Consider the following 25,553-nt stretch of genomic DNA (forward strand, 5'->3'; position numbering starts at 1 on the left):
ATATACACGGACCACACAAGCTTGAGGTACCTCATAGATCAACCGAATTTTAACATGAGGCAGCATCGATGGCTAGGTGTGGTAAAGGATTACGATTGTGAGATCCTCTACCACCTGGGGAAGGCCAACATTGTGGCCGATGCGCTTAGTCGCAAGGCAGCCCCGATCAAAGATATTTGTTGGATGATGACGGTGGTGACTACACTTTTGGAGTGGATTTGAGAGTCGCAAGTTGAGGGTATGAAGGAGGAGCGCCGGAAGTGTGAGCGGATCATAGGCCAGGTGGCCTCGTTTGACTATGACAGTCGTGGGCTATTGACTCTGCACGGGAGGGTCTAGGTTCTGTACTGTGGAGGAGTACGACAGATTTTGATGGAAGAGGCCCACAAATCCAGGTTTTCTATCCATCCTGGGGCGACAAAGATGTACATATTGTTGGGTTTTGGTCATAAGACATCCTATGTGCTCATACAAACCCTAAAGCTCGGATCTAGGTTTCTCTATTGTACATACTTGAATCCAAGACTTTGAACCCTAATTCTAGCATATGGAAATCAGAATTCACATGTAAATAGGTTTAAGAACATACCTTGATTGTTATGTAGCAATAACAATCCAATTCCTCCTTGAATTGACCTTGGAAAGCAAAGAGTCACAAGTGTCACTCCTCTAATGGCTTACAAACACCATAAGCAAGTGGAGAAGGTATAAGGAGAGAGGAGGGAGGTTAGAATTCGTATTTGGGACCTCTTGGGAAGGGATACACGAATTCATGACCCTAGGGGTGTTTATATAGGTGTAGAGATAGGGTTTCAGTCATTATCCTTATCTAGTTGATTATCCATTAAGCAACTAATAAGATAATCCTTGAATCCTTATCATACTCGAATTCTAAGGCTTTCCAACCTTAAATTCGTCCACCATACTTATAAGATAATTCTTACCTTATTTTGTAACTATCACATAACTACAAATCAGCCCCTCTAGTTTAATTAATTACATTTGATCACAAAATTAATTCTTAATTAATTATTGACCAATATTAATTAAACAAATATGATTTCTCTTTTAATATATTATTCTTATAACATATTAATAAATCATATTATCCTCTCTCTCTATATATTTCTCCAATCAAGTTGCTTTGGTGAAGGCAACCCAAAAGGACCATGCACCATCGGGTCAAGTACATACCAAAATAGTTATGGACTTAGACACTAATCCAACAGTCTCCCACTTGGATAAGTCTAACAACTATTCTGCGTATGACTTCGGATCCCGATCTGCAATCGTAGCTTTCCAAAGCCGCTGTCAACTCTGATCATATCAGATACGCGTGTCCTTAGATAAGGGATCATATATTCCTCCATTCTAGATATCATATGAGATATGATTTCAAATCATTCTCTTTGTACTACTTCTCGATTTCTGATTTATGACGACTGACTAATTGAACAAATCAAATTAGCCCTAGCCCGGCCGAGCATTTACGTTTGTCATCACTAAACCATCGAGGGGCCCAAAGATATCGCTTTTATCCTACTTTGGATAAAAGGAACGGATAAACTTTGATACAATGCTTGGTTGTACTCACGCACCGAATCACACACAACAATATGTTTTATAACACCAAGTTACTGGTGCGTTTACATATTATCAATGTGTAACCGATTTGCAAGATACAACTCACACATCTCGGTCTCAAGAATATAAGATGTTATCGTCTCACCAATCACTCGTGATACAATCCATGGAGTGATCCAAGTGAGCGTGGGTCTAATCCAATGCTCAAATCACATTCATAAGCACTCATGAACGTTGCAGCAAACATTTGCTTATGTCTAATACTTTTCTAGACATTCCACACACCAATTCACGACAGTCTTCATTCATATCTACTTCCAACATATGAACGACTATGGCCCGTTTGAATAATTCGATTATTCTTAATAACCTCAATTATTCTGGAAGTCAAAACATGCAAATGTGAAACACAAGAATAATACTAATCCCATATGACCTCAAACCTTTGAGTATAAATAAAACACCTTTTATTTAGCACCATATTGATTACTCATTATTTGTCGTTTCGGGTAATCAACTTCTTACTTGAATTCCAACACTTGTCCCATGCTCCTAGCATGCACACAATGTTTACCTATGGTTCTTACTTTGTGAAATAGATCACATTGAACACATTTCCAATCCTTCTCATTTCACAACTCCAAATCCGTTTTTCATAAGTTAAAGAATATCAAATTCTTGCTACTTATAGAATATGCTAGATTCTAACATTCTATGCAACTATCCTTTCGTAATGTCACTGCACCAAAGTCACAAAGACTATTGCCAATGATATTACAAAGTTTTCTATCGGAGATTGTCACAAGACAATTCCATAGACGTGATGTCTCTCACTCAAAGTACTTTCTTTGAACATCCTTTTGCATAGAAGTTTCTAATCTAGTCATAGATTTCTCAATATTTAATTCCCAATATGGACACACTTCCATATGTTCCATATGACAACTCATTCTTAATAGAATCTTATCTTATTCATAATGATGTCGATATGGTCCATCCAATATGGAAATATTTCCATATTTTCCAATACTATACTTCCAACTACTCACAAGCGACCAATCCTCGTCGAACTTGGATTGTCCTTTGATAGTTGTTTAATTATTTTAGTCAAAACCAATTCTAGTCCCTTTTCCCTCTAAATGCGCTCGACATTTGGAAAATTTTAGAATGGTCAAACATTAAGCATTTGCAATCGATCCTATACCCGAAGCGTATGGGACACGACGCATAATGTTTTATTTGCTATGTTCTCAAAATTCGAATTGTGAAGAGGGATGCCGTAATCATAATCGAAATTTTAAGAACACACTTTGAACCTTTGACTAAATTTATTAACATTTCTCAACCTAATCCTTTAGATTTGAAATGAAGCATAATATTCTCTCCCTTAATTATAGCAAAACAACTCTTCAACTATTGCGACTTTGCAAAGTATGACTCTTGTTTTCTATAATTAATATTGCTAACCTTGCAATACTTTCCTTAATAATCATACAATCATAACATTTATGCTCCCACTATCATGATGATTATTATAAAACATAACACTTATGCTCCCACTAGCTTCGACATGTATTCATAAACATTTTAACTTTCAGAAAACAATACTTATTGAATTTCTTAAGTTCATGTTTCTAATACTTAGTGCTTTGATAATCCTTTATCAATGCTTCTTGAACTTATACACCTTTGCCTTCGATAGTTCATATGTGTGTCTAAACAATTAAGACTAATTGCCAAACCTCACAATTCAAATTATGGAAAGGGATGCCGTAACCATAATTGAATTCGAGAATGCAATTTTACAATCACTATCTTCTTAAAATCTTTCTTAGTGAAAGCATTTCCTCACAATCATTTTCATGAAGGAGGAAATCTTATGACACTTAGATTTGAGCGGTGTATGTGTTCCTATCCATGTGAATTTGTCAAAACCAAGGTTTCCGACAAATTCAAACTCTTATGGATCGAACTTTCTTGATCTCGATTTCTTGCCTTTATGGTAGCACAGCTGCCCACCATGTCTTCCAAGTAGTTAAGCAGCTCACCCTTTCCTATCAATGTACCTTTCATTGATTAAGGTGCCTTGCCTTTTATGCATTCAAGATGAGAACTCATAGAACTCATATGCATAATTAACTCAATTGGAACAGCACATAATCAAAATAATGTCAATACGATAGGTTGTCAACCTCAACTCGTGTGGTAGTGATGATCGATAAGGTTTATTTGATTTGTTCTTGAAACCTTTCAAGACCATTAAGACTCCCACTGACTCCTTGACATATAATATTCTCTTGTCAAAAACCATTTCTTGACAAACAAATATTCAAGAGTTAGTGTAGCTTTTATCAAAAGACTTCATAAATTGGTCCTAGTTGGTCTTTGTCTTATCCAAGACATCACAACTTTCCACATTTAATGAAAGTTACAAACCTTCTTAATACCTTTCACTCAATGTCACAATCTTAACTTTAAGACTTGTTATTGGAATGAAGTATGATTGACTTATTGATTTAACCATTTCTTCAATTATTGATTCCTCTTCTTAGACATACAATTGTACTAAGACTCACTTAGAGGATCAATTGAGATATGGTTCTTAATCATTAAGACCTATCATAAAGCATAAAAGGTACTCTCCCATCTTCTTAGAATGGAGAAACTTTTATCTTTCTGCCTACTTGATTCTTCTTATTCGTTCTACTATTGATCTAAACCCTTTAATCAATTTAGAATTACACTTAATCTTGTAAGTATAATCATATTTACTAAGCCTTTAGTAAATCATGACGAATATCTTTGTTATTCTTATGGTGAACTTGATCAACACACTACTTTGTGTACTTGATCTCCTAGTCCTTCACTTGACACTTTGTCAACGAATTGGTCTATTTTCCAAATATGAATTTCTCATTCATCATGCAACCAAGTTGCATGATTCCAAATTTCTGTCCGATTGAAACTTTGGGCGATGAGAAACTCTCCCTATTTCGGCCGAGAAGCTGGCCAACATCTACATTCGAGAGGTAGTAGCACGACACGGAGTGCAAGTCTCCGTGATTTCTGACAGAGATGTACGGTCCACTTCCAGATTCTGGAAGAAGTTTCAGGATGAGTTAGGTACTCGTCTGCACTTTAACACCGCTTTACACCTGCAAACGGATGGTCAGAGCGAGCGGACCATCCAGACTTTGGAGGATATGCTACGGGCATGCGTTTTAGACTTTAGTGGTAGCTGGGATACCTACCTTCCCTTGGCAGAGTTTTCCTACAATAATAGCTACCACGCGAGTATTGACCGTCCTCCCTTCAAGATGTTATACGAGATGAAGTGCAGAACCCCGATATGATGGGTTGAGGTTGGGTAGAGGGTCATGGGGAGTACCAAAGTGGTACTCAAGACGACTGAAAGGATCCAGCAAGTTCGGAGCAGGCTTCAGACTGCTCAAAGTCGGCAGAAAGTTTATGCCAACAAGCGCGGTTCGAACCTGGAGTTCCAGGTCGGGTATATGGTTCTCCTGAAGGTATCATCTTGGAAAGGTGTCATCCGGTTATGGAAGCGGGGCAAGTTGGGCCCTAGGTATATTAGACCTTTCAGGGTTGCAGCCTGGGTGGGCAAGGTGGCGCATAGGCTAGATCTGACAGCCGAGTTTAGCCATATTCATAGTACCTTTTCACGTCTCCCAGCTGCGGAAATGCCTGGTAGACGACTCTGCAGTGGTGCCTCTAGAGGATATTCAGGTGGATGACAGTCTGAACTACATCGAGTGACTAGTAGCTATCCTCGACAGAAAGTCGAAGGATCTAAGGGGGTCGAGCTAGTGAAGGTGCAATGGCAGCATCGCAAGGGCTCACAATGGACTTGGGAGCCGAAGGACGAGATGCGGGAGCACTACTCCGAGCTTTTTCCAGATGCAACAGCAGACTTCGAGGACAAAGTCTAAAATAAGTAGGGGAGATTTGTAACACCCGGTTCTCGGTACATATTTTAAATATGAGTTTTGCATTGTTTATACTGGGACTCGACGAGTTGTGGCCACAAACTCGTCGAGTAGGGGCGAATCTTGGATGCGGGTGGAAGAGTCTACTCGACGAGTCCGAAGCCCCGACTCGACGAGTAGATCTACCTGAATGAAACCCTAAATTTTAGGGTTTGCAACCTATTTAAACACCTTATATGGCCTCCACTCCAGCCTCCATCAACCTCAGACCCTATTCTCGAATCCCTAATCAGCTTGTGAGTGTTCTTGAGCTATTTTGTGCCATTTTAGTGATTTGAAGCTTGGAGAAGGAAGGAAAGGCTTGGAGATTCAAGAGGAGGGAAGTAGATCCAGATCTTGGGTTGCATTTCCAGCTTCTTTGAGGTATAAAGCTTATAACTTGGCTTTCCATTACTTAGATCTTCTTTAGGGCTTGCATATTGTCATTTTGGGCCATTTCTAAGTCGCTCTCGGGATTTGAGTGCATAATAGACTAATGACTTCAGATCTGGGAACTTTTGAGCTCAAGAAGCATAAAGTTGCCACCTTTATTAAGCTATGGCCCTATCCCATGCATTAGAACTACTTTATGGCTTAGTTTTGGTGTTTTAGCTTCATAACACCCATGCATGCATGCACGTAAAGTTTGTAACTTTACGTGTTATATCGGCCCTAGGAGGCCATATCTATGCTTTGGATGCAATAAGACTGACTGAAATCGACTATATAGACTTGGACTTTGGGGGACTCGGCGAGTTGTTCGTAGGACTCGGCGAGTCGGGTCATGGTTCCCCAAACTTTTATGTTTATGAGCAATCTGGTTGAGTCTAGAAGAGGACTCAACAAGATGGACGTGAATATGGACTAGAAGATCAAAGAACTCGACAAATTAAAGGAAGAACTTGGTGAGTCATGAGAAAAAGGTCCCGAATCTGTATGAAGGAGAACTCGACGAGTTAGGATTAAAAGTCCCGACTATGTAGGAGGGAACTTGACGAGTTGAGTCAAGCAGATGTCAACTTTGACCAGGGGTTGACCTTGACTTTGACTTTGACTTGAGTTGAACCTTGAAAGGGTTACGAGTATGAAATGGTAATTAAGTATGGTTGTTATGTGTAGGAGTTTAATAGGAGTTGACCCCGACACCGAGGACAGTTCAGTTACAACACGGCATTGAGGTGAGTTACCTTCCAGTAGAAGTGGATCTAAGGCACCAAGGCCGACCAACTAGTAAGAGTTATAGTAGAGATAATTTTCTTCGTGATAATTATTTGGTATGTTGCTATATGTTATGATTATGTGCTAGCATGATATGATGTTATGTAATAGTAAGTAGTTGGGGAATAGTCACCGTGTTACGGTCATAAGGACCGAAGGGTAGGTCGGCCCCCTAGATATACCTGACAATATGTTTATGTTATGTTATTATGTGGTAGTAGTATGGGTGAAATAGTCCCCGTAGCTGGATAAGATAAACCGGAGGGTAGGTCGGCGCCCCAGAATTGCCAGACAGGGTAGGTCGGCACCCCAGATTTTGCCAGACAGGGTAGGCCGGCACCCCACAAATGCCAGACATGGTAGGTCAGGCAGCCCAGAATCGTCTGAAAGTATGTTAGTTATGTGGCATATGGTATGATGGGGGAACTCACTAAGCTTTGTGCTTATAGTTTTCAGTTTTGTTTTCAGGTACCTCTTCATCGAAGGGGAAGGAGTCGGCACGGTTGTAGCGCATCACACACACATGATTTCCGCTTTATGAGATTCTTGGGATTGTACTCTGACATTCTTACTATTTTATGATATGGTTTTGAGACATGTGACTATGGTTTTATGAAATGATGTGACTCGATGATGTTCCTTAATAATGTTTTTTCTAAATCGTTATATCAAAATGAAATCTTTGGTCTTCAAAACTGGGATGTTACATCGTTGATAGAGAATACTAACATATAAAACGAAAGCAATCAATTTAGTATAAATCTTCATTAACCAAACAAATGCATCTTCTTATCCACATAAATTCAAATATTCCAAACAATAACGTCATCACTTCACCACCATTTGATTCAAGTTCCAAGTTTTGATTCAAGTTCAAAAACATTAATCAACCAAACCAAACACTTACAAACCAATAGTCATTTATCAACAAAAAAACAAAAAGAATATAACTACTTGTTAATATCTATCGGCCTTTTGCCATTTCCATTTTGGGTGCATATAATGTCTTCCAACTCTAATACATACGAGAAAAAAATTTAATGTGAAAGTGAGCATATAACCAATGTTTTGTTATTAGATAATAAAATGAATTTGTTTGTTACCTTTAGCTATGTCATCATCTTTAAATATGTCTTCGATGTTTTCAACAATCGGCTTCTTTGATTTCCTTACCCAATCTTGGGTGCAAGCCAAAACTTTTATTATAGGTGCGGACAAGTTTACTCAGTAACTATCAATTATGCAACCGCTTGTACTAAAAGCGGACTCGGATGCCACGGTAGATATTTGAATGCCCAAAAGATCTAATAACATAAACATATAATGTTAAATTATACTACATTATAATAAAAAATATAAGTAATTAAAATTATACCTTTTGCCATCTACGAGAGAATTGGGTAACGAGATGCGTTATTTTCCACCAAACCAGTATATCAAAGGCTTTAACATCTTGGGTTTTTCCTTCATTCAAGTATCGTGTTAATTCTGTTTCCTTTGAAGCCGATGAGTTCGCCGATTGAACAAATTAGTCACCCACAAAGTCGGCATCATCATCAATATGCTTGGCATCTTGACTACCACCTGTTTCATATGGTACATTAGAGTTGGGATTGTAACCATTAAAAAAGTTCTCAAATCTCGTTTCAATATCCTTAATTAAAGACATAGCCTTTGCAGTAATATCTAATTCGGAAAGGGGTTTATTTTCCGACATCTTGTACTTGATCAATGTTTCAAAAGCATGTCTAAGAAATTTTGTCTTCATTCGCGGATCCAAGATAGTCGCAAAGTACATGTAGTCATTCAAAATTTCAAAATCTCCCCAATACTTCTCATATTTATCTATCATATCATTCCCAATTGAAGAAAATCGTTTGTTTTTCGACCAAACCCGTATATGCCTGCAAATGCCACATACTTCTCCAAAAAGCCGATTTGCCAATGGTTTTGAAGTTGTTGACACCAATTCTATTTTGACCTTGAACATCTCAAGAAATGACACCAATTCTGTTTTGACCTTGAACATCTCAAGAAATGAGACCATTGCTCGATAAGTTACAAAATCTTCACTCCCGGGGGTAGCCATATCTCGTGCAAAGGAACGATCTATCAAAAAAATGTTATAAAAAAAGCTTTGATATATCATTTTTGGTGGGCTATAAATGACTCCGTACATATGAAAATAAGGTGTTTTCGGAGTCTACAGCTATTGCCAAACAGTGAACTAAAATTCAAAAAAATCAGCCCGAACGGACTCATAACTTAGTAGATATGACAATTTAAGGGTAACTAAAAATTCAGCAATAATGTTGTGACATATTCAAAATGGATTTGATATATCATTTTTGGACGGCTGGAAATGACTCAATACATATTCAAATGAGGTGTTTACAGAGTTTATAACTATTGCCAACCAGTGAACAACAATTCAAAAAAATAATCACCCGAACGGACTCATGACGAAGTAGATATGACAGTTTAAAGGTAACTAAAAATTCAACAATAATGTTGTGACAGATTCAAAATAGATTTGATATATCATTTTTGGAGGGTTGTAATTGACTCAATACATATGCAAATGAGGTGTTTCAATAGTCTATTACTATTGCCAACCAGTGAACTACAATTTAAAAAAATCAACCCAAACGGACTCCTAATGAAGCAAATATGACAGTTTAAATAGGGCTAAAAAATCAGCGACAATGCAGAAAATAAAAAAAAAATTACCTTCCATTTCATACTCGTAGAAAGCATTTTCTATATCCACCGTGATCTTCAATAAGTCGTAGGTTGAGTTCCAACCGGTGGGACAATCGTTGCACAAAAATTTGGTTGATTCCACCCCGACGCCTTTCATGCACTTTTTAAATAGAGCAATCCGTTGTGTGGACTTTCTAATATATCTTACGACATCTTGCAAACATTAAACACTCTCATCATTTTCATTCATCCCATCTCTCACAATTAGATTGATAATGTGTGCCATACACCTAATGTGAAAGTGTTTTCCTTTATTGTACAAGTTTGGTAACTTGTTTTTCAGAAACTCTATTGCTTTGTCATTAGAACTTGCATTATCAACCGTGCAAGTCATGAAATTCTTAATACCCTACCCTTGAATACATTTCAAGACTTCTTGTCCGGTATCTTCCGCCCCGTTGACTATCTAATTCTTTAGAGTTGATTATCCGTTTGTGCATCTCCCAATTATCATCAATAAAGTGTGCGGTAATGACAATATAATGCATCCTTTTACTCGTACTTGTCCAAAAATCAGTGGTCAAATGAACCGTGTTAAGGGGATTACATAAGAATGTTACCAACTTATTCCTTTCTTCTGGATAATAAAGTGACACATTTTTTGAAATTGTTGTTCGACCAGGTATAACCACCTTCCCGTTTAGTGTGTTTGTGTATTCAATAAAGGCCTCATTTTCTACAAACTTAAAAGGTAGACCACCAACTACAAACAAATTCAACATAGCCTTTTTAATTCGTTTGTCGTCATGTTTCCAAGTGCTAACACTACCCTCCCTAGTTGGTTCTTTTTTAAATTGTATTGTATGTTGGTTTTTCAAATTGTCTAGGTTTTGCTTACAATGCTTTGCATGCTTATTTAATTTCTATCACAAAGAGAAGAGTAGAATGCTAATGCTTTACTTGACGTCCCTCTAGAAGTCTTACTCTTGTCGTCGATCACACATGAAAAACAATATTGACTAATCACACAAGAAAAACGATATTGATTAGCCCTAATAGTTGATGTCGATCACAGTAACCCTTCGTTTGTTCGATGTCAAACCCAACCTGGATTAATGATCAAAATCCCCACTATGACAACGACTTTTTTTTATTACCCGTTCAAATTCCGGTTGAGGGCCTAATAAAGCGGTTCTAGTGCATTTAATTCGGTTTTGTTTTTTTTTCAAATGCGGTTCTCAAACCCGTTGGACCTGTAACCATTGGACCCATACCCGGAATACCCGGAACCCAAAAGAGGCCAATTTTTAGAACCGATAACCGGGCCGTTTAAGAAATTTCCGGTTATACCGGTTTCGGTTTTAGTCTGAATCCAATTCCGGTCCGGTTTTCCAGTTCTATAGCCCATCCTTAGTGGTTTCAACTTCATATTACTGATCGATCTACTTACGAGGATAATGTCGAGGCTGGATTTAATGAGGTGTTTAAAGTGGGATTTCCAAACAGTATACTTTGTATACCAAATAAACCCTACCTCAAATATGATCCTACCTGGTTGTCTCTTATCAGCTATAGATTAGTAGACATTGGGATTATTGAGAAATCTAGACTATTAATTAGTCATGAGAGATAGTAAACTAAGACTTAGAGATAATTAGACCTAAGTCATATCAAAGGAAAATCCTAGTGATGAAGCGAAGCGCTGTTCAACTTTCTAGTCATCCACTTTAAACAAGTGAATGCATAGTTACTTTCATCTTACACATAAATATAAATTATTTAAGATAATTACATGCTATATGTGCCTATTATCTATATCCATGCAAGATGAACAATTTATACATGTTTTACTTGATTTAAATTGTATATGTATTTTATACCTATAAATATATTGGGTAGAGATGGGTAGATAAAAGAAGATATAGATGATGAGAGATGAAAGATGAAATAGATGATGAGAGGCCTTGACTTTAAAGATGATCTAGGCGTTTAATGGAGTATAGATGACGACCACAAACTATTTTAGACAGTCCAGTGGAACGCTAGTAGGCTCGCAACCTGTATGTGTTTTTGAACTGAGTGTTCACCAGGTGTACTCCACCCCCCATGGTCGCCTTATTGACATATAGTGCTAAGGAATCCCCCACAACATTATTGTCTATCCCGAAGATAATCCTTAGGATAGATACCCAAAATTAGATGTTGAGTGCCTAAGTTTTGTGGGTTCGTGGACTTATGACTAGGTTTATATTATCTATCTATGTAGTTTCACATATCAACATATAATCATAGAAGGATAGCACATAACAGATAACAACATCACAACAGAACACATATATTTTCCAATAATAATATCCGTACTTTGATATAATGAAAATTTTCTCGAGAGAGCATACATATAGGATATAAGTTCGTCAGCATAACGACTCTACGAGTAGTGTAATCACTTAAACATAGAGTCGGTGGTACATAACATAGGTCATAGTAGCATAATACTAAAGACGGATACGACTAGTCCTAGTCATGGTGGGATGTGCCGGGGGTGGTGCCGAGGAAGTGGACGCTCCCTGAAGGCGAGCCACATGGCGTTCCGCATCTCGGAGTCGAGCCTCCCACCTCGCCTGCCTCATGTGGAACTCTCGGATAACCTCTCACGTTTCTTGTTCTGCACGCTTAACTCTAGTCCGCATCTGGTGCATCCGGTCGGCGATGCTCCGGACTAGGTCGCCAGTGTTCCGCAATCATCTCACCATGACCGGGAGCGCGCGATCAGGCGTTCCTGCCTCCCTCAAGTCATAGAACTCGCGTGACATGCCGAACGGGGGTCGCTGTCCCTGCTGTCTGCTCCATCTCCAAAGGTCGATACCCCAGGGGGTGTAGGACCAGTGGGGCCCATCCGATGAGCGGGCACCCTAATCGGGTAAGGGGGTTGATGACTTCGGACTCCACGTCCGAATCACCATCTGCGTCATCGTTGGGTTCCTCCTCGAGATCTTCTTCGACTTCCTCTTCTTCCAGTTCCACCACCGGCTTAGCAGGTCCGCCCTCGACTTCCGCCTCAGGTTCCCCCTCGGATTCCTTCTCAGGGTCTTCTTCAGGTTCCTCTTTAGACTCCTCCTCGGGGTCTTCTTCAGGTTCCTCTGCAGACTCTTCCAACCATCCGTTATTCCCCTGATTAGGGAAATACGAATCTTCGGGGTGATGGAAACCGGCCATACTGTCTGCGAGAGTGTATAAATATACTAATATTATTCCTATGATGTTTTAATTATTGTATAAATTGAGTTGATGTTCTCTTCTTGGTGATAAAGGGGTATGTTTTTAGGTTTACCGAGCTTCACGATTTCCTCGGGGGACGTGATAGTTGTACCTCAGAGGAAATGTAGTTGATCATGATACATTCACCCATTAATACTACTATGAACAGTCCTGACTTAACCGAGATGCCAACATCACCTTATTTGATTTGGTATTATGTTATTTTTCCTATATCGTACAAGTAGGGGTGTTTTATCGTTGTGTTTTATTCGTTTTGTTCAGAGTTGTTTTTGGTCCCTTCTTTGGTTTATAGTTGCATATCAATGTGTGGTTAGATATGCTAGTTCACTATAAACAGTGCTCTGATACCAACCTATCACACCCCCGAACCAGACGGCGGAAACGTCTGAGAGCTTGCGTGACTCAAATTGAATATCATCACAATGAATATACATGAATCATAACATAAACATCATCATGCATCAATACATTACAACTGACATTGTTCACATCAAGTACATTGTTTAATCATTACATATCCATAATATAAATTGTTTGATAGTTTTTCCAAAAGCATAATACCCTAACATACTCGATGTTACTCCTCGACCTACCTGTTACCTGAGAATACAAGTTATTTTGAAAAACATCAACATATGAAATGTTGGTGAGTTCATAAGCATGGTTGTTTTGAAAATGTTTGTATAGTTTATAAAATCCAGAAAATCCGATATTTTTTGAAAAAGACAATTGTTCATACCAAAGTGTGAAGATCCATTAGTTTATGCATGAATGATTTCAAAGCGTATATAAATGAAAGGTTTTGCACTATAGTTATTGAAAAATACAAATGAATGGTGTTGATTTCCTCGAATAACCCGATGTTTTCCGATAAAGAAAAAGATAATTGTTTCAAATTGTTATACCGTCACGACGAATGATTATAAATTTTCCTTGATTACTCGGATAGTGTTAGATTTGTTTAATTGTAAGTCGTTATAACCATACATGATAATGACTAGTTCGTATGTCTTGGCATTCTAACGAACGCCATAATTGATCTTAAGATTTTGTCACCCTAGACTGGCCGAGTCTAACTGTAGCGAACAGCCGAGGTGTGGGGGAGTCACCCCCGTATAGATCTATACACAAACTCTCGCTCTCCCTCCAGGAGACTTTGATTAAAACTATAGACTACAGACAACCCATAGAGGTGCCGCCCACTATTACTCACTAAATCTAACATGAATTTGATTACTATTGATTAACGACTTGTATATGTTTACTGAATTGAAGGTAGGCCTAATAAATGGGGAGAAGAGGATTACAAGGTCCTATTAATCCCCCGAATTATTTATGGCTATTAGGTATACGAAGGACACGTTGGCCCATTTCGCATTTGATTTACTTGGACCTTACTAACAATGCTAATGGGCCACTAAGGCCCAATAACACTTAAAAGCCATTGAGGGTCCCTTAAATATGAAATTGGGTCATAGAAGGCCCAATAAAATTTATTATTATCCATTGGGCCCAAAAATCATGTTAATGGGTCACAAAGGCCCAACAAGCATGATTGGAACTTTCAAGCCCAAAGATTCGAATGTTTACTTGTTTTAGGTATAGTTTAATTGTTGGAAAGTTTGATTGGGTGATTGTTAATTTCGCACCGGAACAAGGCTGGTCGGTTATTTTTAACGATGTTTGGAATTATACGTATTTTCATCTTTCCATTTTCATGAATTGTAGTTTGGTATTTTTATTTTAACTCAAATATCTTAAAAATAAAATAATTGACTCAAAATCTTGGTTTGAACCCCTTTCAGCCCTTCTTTGGTAAAATTGACAATTTTAGTCCTTTATACAAAAAAAAGAGACATTTTAAGCCCTTAAAACATTTTCTTGACACTTTTGACCCAAAGACTTGTTCAAGTGATATTTTTAGCTCAAAAATTATTCTTTGGCAGTTTTAGCCCTTCCAGAAAAGTATTTTTTGGTTAAAGCCCAAACTTTTTGCAACTTTTACAATTTTGGCCCAAATTCCAAAAAGTTTACAATTTTGATCCTTATTTGGAAATTACATCATTTTAACCACTGAATTTGTTTTATTCACCCTTTTACCCCCTGTTTTGAGAAGTTTATCACTTCAACCTCTTGAAGGTTGTAATTTTCGCATGTTTTGGCTCATTGGGCCGTAAAGCCCAAAATTTGGCCCATTATGCTACAAATTACATTTCTAGCCCTTAAAAGAGTATGATACTCATAAAAATATTTATTTTTACTGTTTTGACTCTTTTAGTCCTTAAGAAAACCATGAATGACAATCTTTTCCCAAACCTTTGCTTATTTGACAAAAATAACCCAATAATGAGTCTTATGTTGTAACTTGTTTGTTTTAACCCTTATATGGTAGATTTTCTTAACTAGTTATGTGTAATACATCCTAGATCACATATTTTTCCCTCATGAACTATGGATCTCGAAATATCTTTCATTTTGGCACATATTTACCACATATACACAAGAAATCACACATAACATACAAATACACATAGATCTACACATTTTAGTTGTATTCTCCCCCATAAAACATATGAAAACCGAAAATAGAGGGGTATGGACTCACCTTGAGGTTTGGATTTGGTTTTGATGAAGATTTGAGAGAAGATTTCAGCCTAACAAGCTTCTTTAGAAGTCCTTGAGCTTAGATTGCTTCTAAGGAGTATGATCATGAAGTTGAATGAATTAAAAGATGATTTTTGATGAGGTATAGATGTTAAACTTTGGATTTAAGTAAGAACTTACCAAAGATTTGTAACTTGAAATGATTTTTGAATGAAAAACTCCTTGGAATGCTTCTAATTCTCGAAAATTTGGATAAAAAGAAGGAGGGTGTTCTTATGTGTTTGAGAGAGATTTTTGAGAGTGTGTGGATGTGTCTTGAGTTGGTTTCGGCCGAGTGTAGGGGAAGGAGGAAGAAAAAGAGGGATTTTGCATAGATACATGTGATTACATTGTTGTATGTTGTATACTAAGCTTGGTTGTCCCATAAACAAAGGTGAGGTGTCATCTTCCCCTTAATTCCTCCACTGATCTCTTTTTTTTTTTACTTTGGGCCGAGAGTGAGAGAGAGAAGAAGTGTTTTGGGCCTTTTGTGCTTAATTTCTATAGTATGAGGCCCAATTTGATGGTTTCGACCCAATTGGTCCTTGGAGGTGATTCATGGCCAAAATCTAGCACAAAGGAATGGATTTGAGTCCATTAAAGCTAATTGGATTTGTTGTGGCCCAATAAGGCCCATTAAAGATTAACTAGTCCATTTTAGATCTATTATGGCCCAAAATGTTAAGTTTCATGAAATCGGGTCCATTTAGAGCCCATATAAGAGTTCTAAGCCTAGAATAGTCAAATTAGAAACATATTGGCCCATTAGGCCCAATAAGGAAGTCCTAGTCCATAATGGACTTAAACCGGGATTTCTAGGGTTTCCAATTCTTTGTTGACTATTTGAAGTGCTTGTATAGAATGTTTGATGGAAGTTTTGTTGTTATTGAATAAGCATCATACATGCTTTCACATTTTTGGTTCACAAATGTTATCATTGTTGTTGTTACAAAGCATCAAAATTCCTAGTTGTGACATCATCCCCCCGTTAGAGGGAATTTCGTCCCAAAATTCTTTTTAAAGCTAGATTCGAGAATGCGAGAATAGGTGAGGGTACTTCTGCTTCATCTGGTCTTCGCGTTCCCATGTGAATTCTGACCCACGCTTCGTGTTCCACCGTACTTTCACAATCAGAATGCGACCTTTGCTTAGTACGCTTCACCTCCCTGTCCATGATTTCGACTGGTTCCTCGATGAACAGGAGATTCTCGTTGATTTCAATTTCTTCAAGTGGAATGAAACGACCCAAAAATACGACCCAAAAATTTCGTTTTTTTTTTTTTTTTTTTTACATAACCAAAAACCATAATTTGAGTGTCATATCATGAAACCATACATAATGCATCTCAAAATAATAATAAACCACGGTACGGAAAACTGTATTATATCCATGACATATAAAAATCAGGAACTAAATCAACTCCCAGGATGAAAGCTGAAACTGTGGTGTGTGCAATGCCATCAACCCGAGCTCCTCCCTCTGCTAGCGGAAGTACCTGAAACCAAAACTGAAACTGTAAGCACGAAGCTTAGTGAGCTCCCCCAAATTACCACATACCATACAATAAGATATATATCAAGCACATACTGGGGCCTTGCCCCCCTCCATCGGACCGAAGTCCGAAGCTGACTGACCGGGACCTTGTCCCCTACATCGGACCGCAATCCGAAGCTCACATCAGACCGAGTCCGAAGCTGACATCGAACCGGAGTCCGAAGCTGACCGGGACCTTGTCCCCTACATCGAACCTGAGTCCGAAGCTGACACCGAACCGGAGTCCGAAGCTGACCGGGACCTTGTCCCCTACATCGAACCTGAGTCCGAAGCTGACATCGAACCGGAGTCCGAAGCTAACTGATCATAACATAACGTATCACTTAGCATGAACACACATAATCCTGTCTGAGCCACGAAGGCTTCAAACATGCTAACTACTGCGTCGGATAAAGATCTGGATACTACTGCTAGCTAAACGGGCCGGCATTGTGGCCTTAGACCCACTCCTACTGAAAAGGAACTCACCTCGTGAATTGGCTGCTGAGTGAATAGCTCTGAGGGCTAACTGCTGCTGCTCCGGTATCTCCCCGGCTACAAGTCCATAAACATACTCAATCAAATACTAAACACTGCACTGGGTAAAATGACTCTTTTACCCCAGGTAAAAGTCAACTCTCAGACAAAGTCAACTCTCGGTCAAAGTCAACCCATAGTTGACCTGACTCGCCGAGTTGGGCCGCCAACTCGCCGAGTCCCTATCCTCACTCCTCGACTCAACTCGCTGCTACTCGTCGAGTATGGCATCGACTCGACGAGTACTCTCCCGATCCAAGAACTCAGACAATCTTCATCCGACTCGCCGAGTCCCTATGAACAACTCGACGAGTTGTTCTTGAGCTTAAGAAGATTGCCTTGGACTCGCCGAGTTGTATGAACAACTCGCCGAGTCCCTCCATCAATGAGTCTACTCTCAACTCGCTGAGTCCACTCTCTAACTCACTGGATCCACTCGACACTGATAAAAATGATGGAATCGGGAACTCGCGACCCAACTCACCGAGTCGTTCTTCCCGACTCGCCGAGTTGCCGCCATGCAACTGATTTTTACTCGATTTTGTTTGAATCCAACACATTCAATTGATAGATCTGAGTCCAATAAGCTGATTTACCACGTAAAGTTTCCAACTTTACGTGTACAACCTCATGAATAAGGGAAATAAGGCTAAAAGATGCACAAAATGGGTAGATCTAGGGTTATTATGCAAAGTAACTCCAAAAAGGCAGTAGATCTGGGCTCTACAACGCCCCATCATTCAGATCTAAAGATATTTCGACTTATTAAGGCATCCATGCAAACATAAGGCTTGGGACAAGCATCAACTAGCTCTTAGGAGAGCCCTAATGGAAGTTTAAAGCATATAACAAGAGGGGAACTCCGGAAATACCTCAAATAACTCAGATTTGCCCTTGGATCTTCGCACCACCACTCTTCTCCTTGCTTCTTTCTTCTTCTCCTTCTTCACACCTTCACAAAATGGCACCAAAAACACTTATAAGCTCTCAAGGGTGGATTAGGGTTTTCTCACTGTGTTCTCAGGGTGAGGGAGGCGAGAATGGGGCTATAAGGTGACTTAAATAGTGGGTAACCCGGGGATTTAGGGTTTCACCCAGTCGGATGGACTCGCCGAGTCAGGGATATGGACTCGCCGAGTCCCCGGCTCACACGTGCTCGAAGTCGCGACCCTACTCGGCGAGTCAGGCTATGAACTCGCCGAGTCCCTCTTGCAAAATTACAAAATAAATACCAAGGGATTACCATACCGGACACGGGTCGTTACATGGAATGACGAGGGTTTCGTCGGATAAACACTTTTTCAGATTGGAAACATGGAACACGGGGTGTACACTGCTGAGCTCGGCAGGTAGCTGTAGTCTATAAGCCACTGGACCGATTCGGGCAAGAATCTCGAAGGGTCCAATGTATCGTGGGTTTAGTTTTCCCCGTTTTCCAAAAGGAATAACCCCTTTCCAGGGAGAGACATTTAACAACACCCGATCCCCGACTTGAAATTCCAAGGGCTTTCGCCGTTTATCAGCGTAGCTCTTCTGCCGGTCTCGTGATGCTTGTAGCCGAGCTCTGATTTGAATTATCTTCTCTGTTGTTTTGCGTATGATCTCTGGTCCCGTTAATGAATTGCTTGATGTTTGTCTACCTGCTAGTTGAGTATCACCTACCTCAGCCCAACACAACGGTGATCTGCATTTACGCCCGTATAGTGCTTCGAAAGGAGCAACTTTGATGCTTGAGTCATAACTGTTGTTGTACGAGAATTCGATTAAGGGCAAGTGGGTATCCCACAACTTTCCAAAGTTTATCACACACGCGTGAAGCATATCTTCAAGCATTTGGATGATTCGCTCGCTTTGACCATCCGTTTGTGGGTGATAAGCAGTGCTCATGTCGAGATGTGTTCCCAACGCTTTCTAAAGTGATTGCCAAAAACGTGAAGTGAATCTACTATCTCTATCTGAGATGATAGATACTGGCACTCCGTGGAGTCTCATGATTTCGTTGATGTAGGTTCTTGTCAAACATTCCATTTTGTTTGACTCTTTGATTGGCAGGAAATGAGCGGATTTTGTCAACCTGTCGACTATTACCCATATGGTATCCAAACCGTCTGTTTTCTTGGGTAGTTTGGTCACAAATTCCATTGCAATCCTTTCCCATTTCCACTCGGGAATTACTGGTTGTTGTAGCAATCCCGAGGGCTTATGATATTCCACCTTTACCTTAGCACACGTGAGGCATTTGCTAACATAGGTGGCAATCTCTGCCTTCATGTTGGGCCACCAATAATGTTGCTTGATGTCCAAGTACATTTTATCTAAACCCGAATGGATGGAGTACGATGTCTTGTGGGCTTCATTCATGACTACTTCTTTGAATCCTCCAAGTTTAGGGATCCAAATTCGGTTCATGAAGTAATATGCTCTGTCCTCCTTCACTTCGAAATTCTTTTCCATTCCACGTAACGCTTCGCTTGTTTTGTTTTCTATCTTCATGGCATCGGACAGGGTCGCTCTGATTTATGAGGTCAGGTGGGATTGAATGGTTATGGAGAGAGTCTTTACACGACGATTCGAGTATTCTTTCCGACTCAAGGCATCGGTTACCACATTATCCTTGCCTGGGTGGTAGTTAATTCACACTCATAATCGTTTAATAGCTCTACCCATCTTCGTTGCCTCATGTTCAACTCTTTTTGATTTAAGATGTGTTGGAGACTCTTGTGGTCCGTGAAAATGGTGCACCTTGTACCATAAAGGTAGTGCCTCCAAATTTTCAAGGCGAAGACCACAACTCCCAATTCTAGATCATGGGTTGTATAATTCACCTCATGTGTCTTTAGTTGTCGGGATGCATAAGCTATCACCTTCCCACGCTGCATAAGTACGCAACCTAAACCCTGATTCGACGCATTGCAATAAACTACAAAGTCCTCTTTTTTGACCTTGAACTTCTCAAGAAAGGAGACCATTGCTCGACAAGTTACAAATCACTCCCAGGGGTAGCCAAATCTCGTGCAAAGGAACGATTTATCAAAAAAATGTTATAAAAAAAGCTTTGATATATCATTTTTGGTGGGCTATAAATGACTCCGTACATATGCAAATAAGGTGTTTTCGGAGTCTATAGCTATTGTCAAACAGTGAACTACAATTCAAAAAAATCAGCCCGAACGGACTCATAACTTAGTAGATATGACAGTTTAAGGGTAACTAAAAATTCAGCAATAATGTTGTGACATATTCAATAATGGTGTGATGATTGATGATAGATTTATAGATTATAGGCCTTACAAATGTTTGTAAGGCTTGTATTGTTTCCATTTATGCTTATGTATTGTATTGATGATGACATCCCAATATTTTTAATATAAATACATTTATTTGGAAATGTTTTGATAATATCATTATCATGTTTTTGGGAACAAATTCCGCAGTATTTTTTTTTTCAAAAAGGATACTCTGATTTTATATAAGCATAAATAAATCAGTATTTTATGGCCTTTAAATTAAGGATGTCATAATAGCTCTTAAGGGATCCGAGACGAATAGGTTCTGAATAAGTGGATTGACCAAACCGACTAGAGCGGGAGGACCTCCAAAGAGTTCTCTCATTGTTTGAACAACATTAGATTTGTAGCCTTGCAATTCATCAAACGGTTGGTAGAGCTTCAGTTTCTTCAGAGATCCATTACTCTAAAGACAAGATTTAACATTTCCCCATCCTTTTCTGAGACTATTGATAAACTTCAGATTGTACTCAAGCGGAGTGCAAATAACACCATGTGCAATCATGTTATTCACAACGATTTTGTACCTATTTGATGTAGAGGCAACGGATTCACCATGTATGGTAGTGAAAGTGTTGAAGTCGTTTACTACAGGCGTCAGACGCTTGTCTTTCATATTTTCCGATCCTTCAAACAAGTCTTGAAGTGTATCCCAAATATATTTGGCGGATTTACACAAGTTAAGGTGCTCAAGGAGAGATGGTGGAACACCAAACATCATTTTGGAAAAAGCAATCTGGCATGCATGGAGTTTCTCGACATCTTTTGCGGTTAAAGGTGTTGGCTAGAGCTCTTCTTGGCCCAAAAGAGTAGCAACAACATCTCTGACCATTTTCCTAGCAGGAACATGAGGACCTTCTTTCACTAACCTTTATATCTCTTCACCTTTTTCTTTTCCAACCAAAAATATCTCCATTTTGACTTTCCAGTGATCATACTCTTTGACAACTAGCAATGGTAAATGCGATGGGCAACCCATGCTATTTGCAATTTGCATTGAATATATTTGTTGAGATTGATTAGAAGCATCCATTGATGTTTAAATATTAGAGTTGAAGTGGTATATAAAGAACTTTTATCCTGAACACATAATGATTTAGATAGAAAGGTGATCTTCAACCAACTATAATATGTTCTTATGGATTCAAAGGACAATCACTTAGGCTCTGATACTAATTGTAGGTTTAAATATTTGCATGGACAAGGTTTGAAAACTTAAACCTTGAATTAATCTAACGTCAATGATTGCTTATAATAAAAGATCCACTCAAATCTGGATACACCAGTCAAGCCTTGAAATACATAACTCAACAAAGTGCTCAAGATAATTAATATAAAGTATAAACAATGTAAAGTAAATAAGAACAATAAGAATGTTATAGAGAAATGGAGTTGATAGTTATTTGATTTTATAGAAGTGACGTTGTTCCTTAAAGTTATTTCTATTACAAAGGTCGAAACTCTTTTTATAGGCAAAGGAGTTGCAAAAGACAAATATCTGGAAAGTGTACATGGACTGAAGATCAACAGCGTGACACAACCGTTTCTGTTGCTCTTGTCGGATGTACGACACTACGTTACTACCATTAAACAACAAACTGGTACTTTCACTTATGTCATAATACATTTGTAACATCCCGACTCCCAGGTACAAATTTAAATTGTTTTATATTCATTTTGGCATGGCAACTTGACGAGTTGGAGGACCCAACTCGACGAGTAGGAGCTGAGCGTGAAAACCATAAGTTTCAGGGTTTGCATCCTATTTAATGGACCTTAAGTCCTTTACCTCGCCTCCCTCATCACCTTAACACCCTGAGAGAAACCCTAATTGAGCTATTATCATATGTGTGTGTGTGTGTGTGTGTGAGAGAGAGAGAGAGATAGAGAAAGGCTAAGAGTGTGTGTTTTGGTGCATTCTTTGAAGGAGCTTGAGGAGCAAAAGGATTGGAACGAGAAGGAGTCCTTGGATTCAACATTATTTCAGTGTTAGCGGCCATTTGGAGGTAAAAAAAAGCCATTAACTTGATCACTTGATTATTATATCTCTCCATTAAAGAGTTATGGCCATTTTTAGCATTTCCCTTGGGTCCTTATTGGCTTTGAGCTTACCTTGAAGCTAAGACTTTAGATCTGGACGATACTAGGTCCCTTAGGACTAAAGATTCAAGCTTTGGCCAATTTCCATGCCTTAAACCCTTTGTTGAGCTTTATTTTGGCAAACTTAGCCCTAGATGCTATGCATGGACGTAAAGCTTGCAGTTTTACGTGGTATTTTAGCCTTAGGAAGCTAGATCTAGAGTTTGGGGCTTTAGTCTCGCTAAAAAGCATCTGAATGAGTCATTGAGCTGAAGGAACTCGACAACTTGGTTAGCCAACTCGACGAGTTGGTTAGGGTTTCCCCCATTATCCTGGACGGTGTGCAAACTCGACGAATTGATGAGACAACTCGGCAAGTTGAGTTGGATTTTCCCGATTTTTTAGAGAAATGAAGGAACTCGACGAGTCGCATAGATACACTTGACTTGAGGGTTGACTTTCGTTGACTTTTAGGGTTTGGTCAAGTTATGGACTTAGGAGACCATGAAGGGGTAAAATGGTCTTTCACCCTTTCCGAGAGTTAGTAAAGGAACAGTCGAACATCTTTGGAGTTGTTATTATAAATTGTTAATTAGAAATGATTATGATATATGTAGGCAGAGTCTAGACCTACCATTGAGTACGAAACATATTTGCTTACTTACGAGGTGAGTCTTCTCACTATACTTACATGAGTGGTAATATTGTGTTAGGACCGGAGGGTCCAAACCAAGTTGTGAGACCAGAGGGTCTTCACTGAGATACCGGACTGGAGGGTCCGACCCGAGCTGTGAGACCGGAGGGTCTTCACTGATACATATGACCGGAGGGTCCTTATCGAGATATAGCCATGAGAGGCTAATTATTTGTGTATGGTATTTTGGGGAACTCAGTAAGCTTTGTGCTTACAGTGTTGTGTGAAATGTGTTTCAGGTACATCTCAGGATCGCGGGAAGGCGCTGAAATGATTGTACACACTAGCTAGAGATTATGTTTTGAGGATTCTGGAATATTGTCAAACATTTATATTGTCTTGTGTTTTGAACAACTTATAAAATTGGGTTAGAGAAATGTGAAACTGTGTTTTGTGTGGTTTTAAAAATGAAAATTTTATTTGAAAATTTAGAACGTTACAACATTGATCAGATTCCGAAGTAATAGCTTCTCGGAAATCTATACATGTCGGAAATACCTTCATCTTAAAGTCTAGACTACTTCGAAAATGCTCAAAAGACTAGATTGACTAAGGGGCACTTTTCATGTATTAACAGGATATATGGAGACACATTGCTATTTGATGGGGTTTACGTCTTCTTGAACAAATTTATGTGCACTCTCTTATCTCTTGGTCTGATCACGTTGAGGGCAGGTCAACGTAAGCTTTTTGATGCAGTTGTTATGACAACGTTTTGGGGCATTTGGATTTTTAGAAATGCTACCATTTTTGGAACTATTATCCTTAAAAGGCATTGCCTTTTGATGATGTAGTTGATAAGGCGTTCTTTTAGATTTCAAATAGATGTAACAAAGCTAAGTTTAGTTGGTCTACTTGGCTTCATAATTCTTCTTATATTATCATGTAATTGTTTGTTATAACTTCTTGCTAGTTTAATAAAATTCAACTCTTAAAAAAAAGAATAAACACATGATTTAATATGTTGGTTGTATAATAATAAGTTGTAACTAGCATTATTATACTTGTGCATTAATATCAAACATGTTCAAACTTTTCTCAAATGCTAAATTCTTTTGTCAAAATGTTTATTAATTGAAAGAAAAAAGTTAGGGAAAATTTGTAAAAAAGCTTTGGACCAAATTTGAAAACGAAATTAGTCCAAAATTGTAAAACAAAGGAAAATGTATGGGTCGGAATATATGTTGCGGAGAATATACCATGTACAATAAACAAGACATAATTTACTCTCTAGGATTTAGGGTTACATTTAGTTATAGCATAAATATGCACTCTTTAAGGTGCATTTTTGATTTTTTTCAAACGAATATTTTAAAAAGAGTATAATTTTTACATGTTGTAGGTGTTGCTAAAAAATCCCCATATGATGGAACATGTGTGTGTGTGTGGAGGTCAACACATATACATTACACCCACACACACAGGAGTACATTTAAGATACCCCTTTTAAAGATAGAAAAAATCTTAAAATAAATACATGAAAAGAAAAATCTAAATCTTTGTAAAAATTATTTTTAAAAGAAAACTAATTTTATAAAACGATTTGATAAAAACACAAAGATAATAAAAAAAAAGTTGTAAAAAATAGTCTTTATAAATACAAAAAATAAATTAAAAATTTTAATTTATAATAATAAAGAATTTAAAAAACATACAACACAACATAAATAATTGTTTTAGTAAAATAACTAATTTTATAAATATGATTTCATACTTATAACAAAATTAATAAAAAAACTAAGTTTTAAGAAATATATAAAAAGAAAGTTATAAAAAATATGTGTAAAAGTTTCTAAAAGAAGTTTGGACAAATTAGAAATAAAACTTATAAAAAAAAGTAGGTCAAAATAAAAACCGGAAGAGGAATGTACCAATTTTGCAATAAAAGATAAATTTATAGGTTAAAATGGTAAAAGTGAAAAGTTAGGGGGGTTACGCAGCGTAAGATATGTAACATCCCAAAAATACAGGCCAAAAATTTCGTTTTAAATACGTCATTATAAAACCAACAG

This window comes from Lactuca serriola, chromosome 5 (genome assembly GCF_051521515.1).
Source record: "Lactuca serriola cultivar US96UC23 chromosome 5, Lser_US96UC23_V15, whole genome shotgun sequence".
In the NCBI taxonomy this organism is placed as follows: domain Eukaryota; kingdom Viridiplantae; phylum Streptophyta; class Magnoliopsida; order Asterales; family Asteraceae; genus Lactuca; species Lactuca serriola.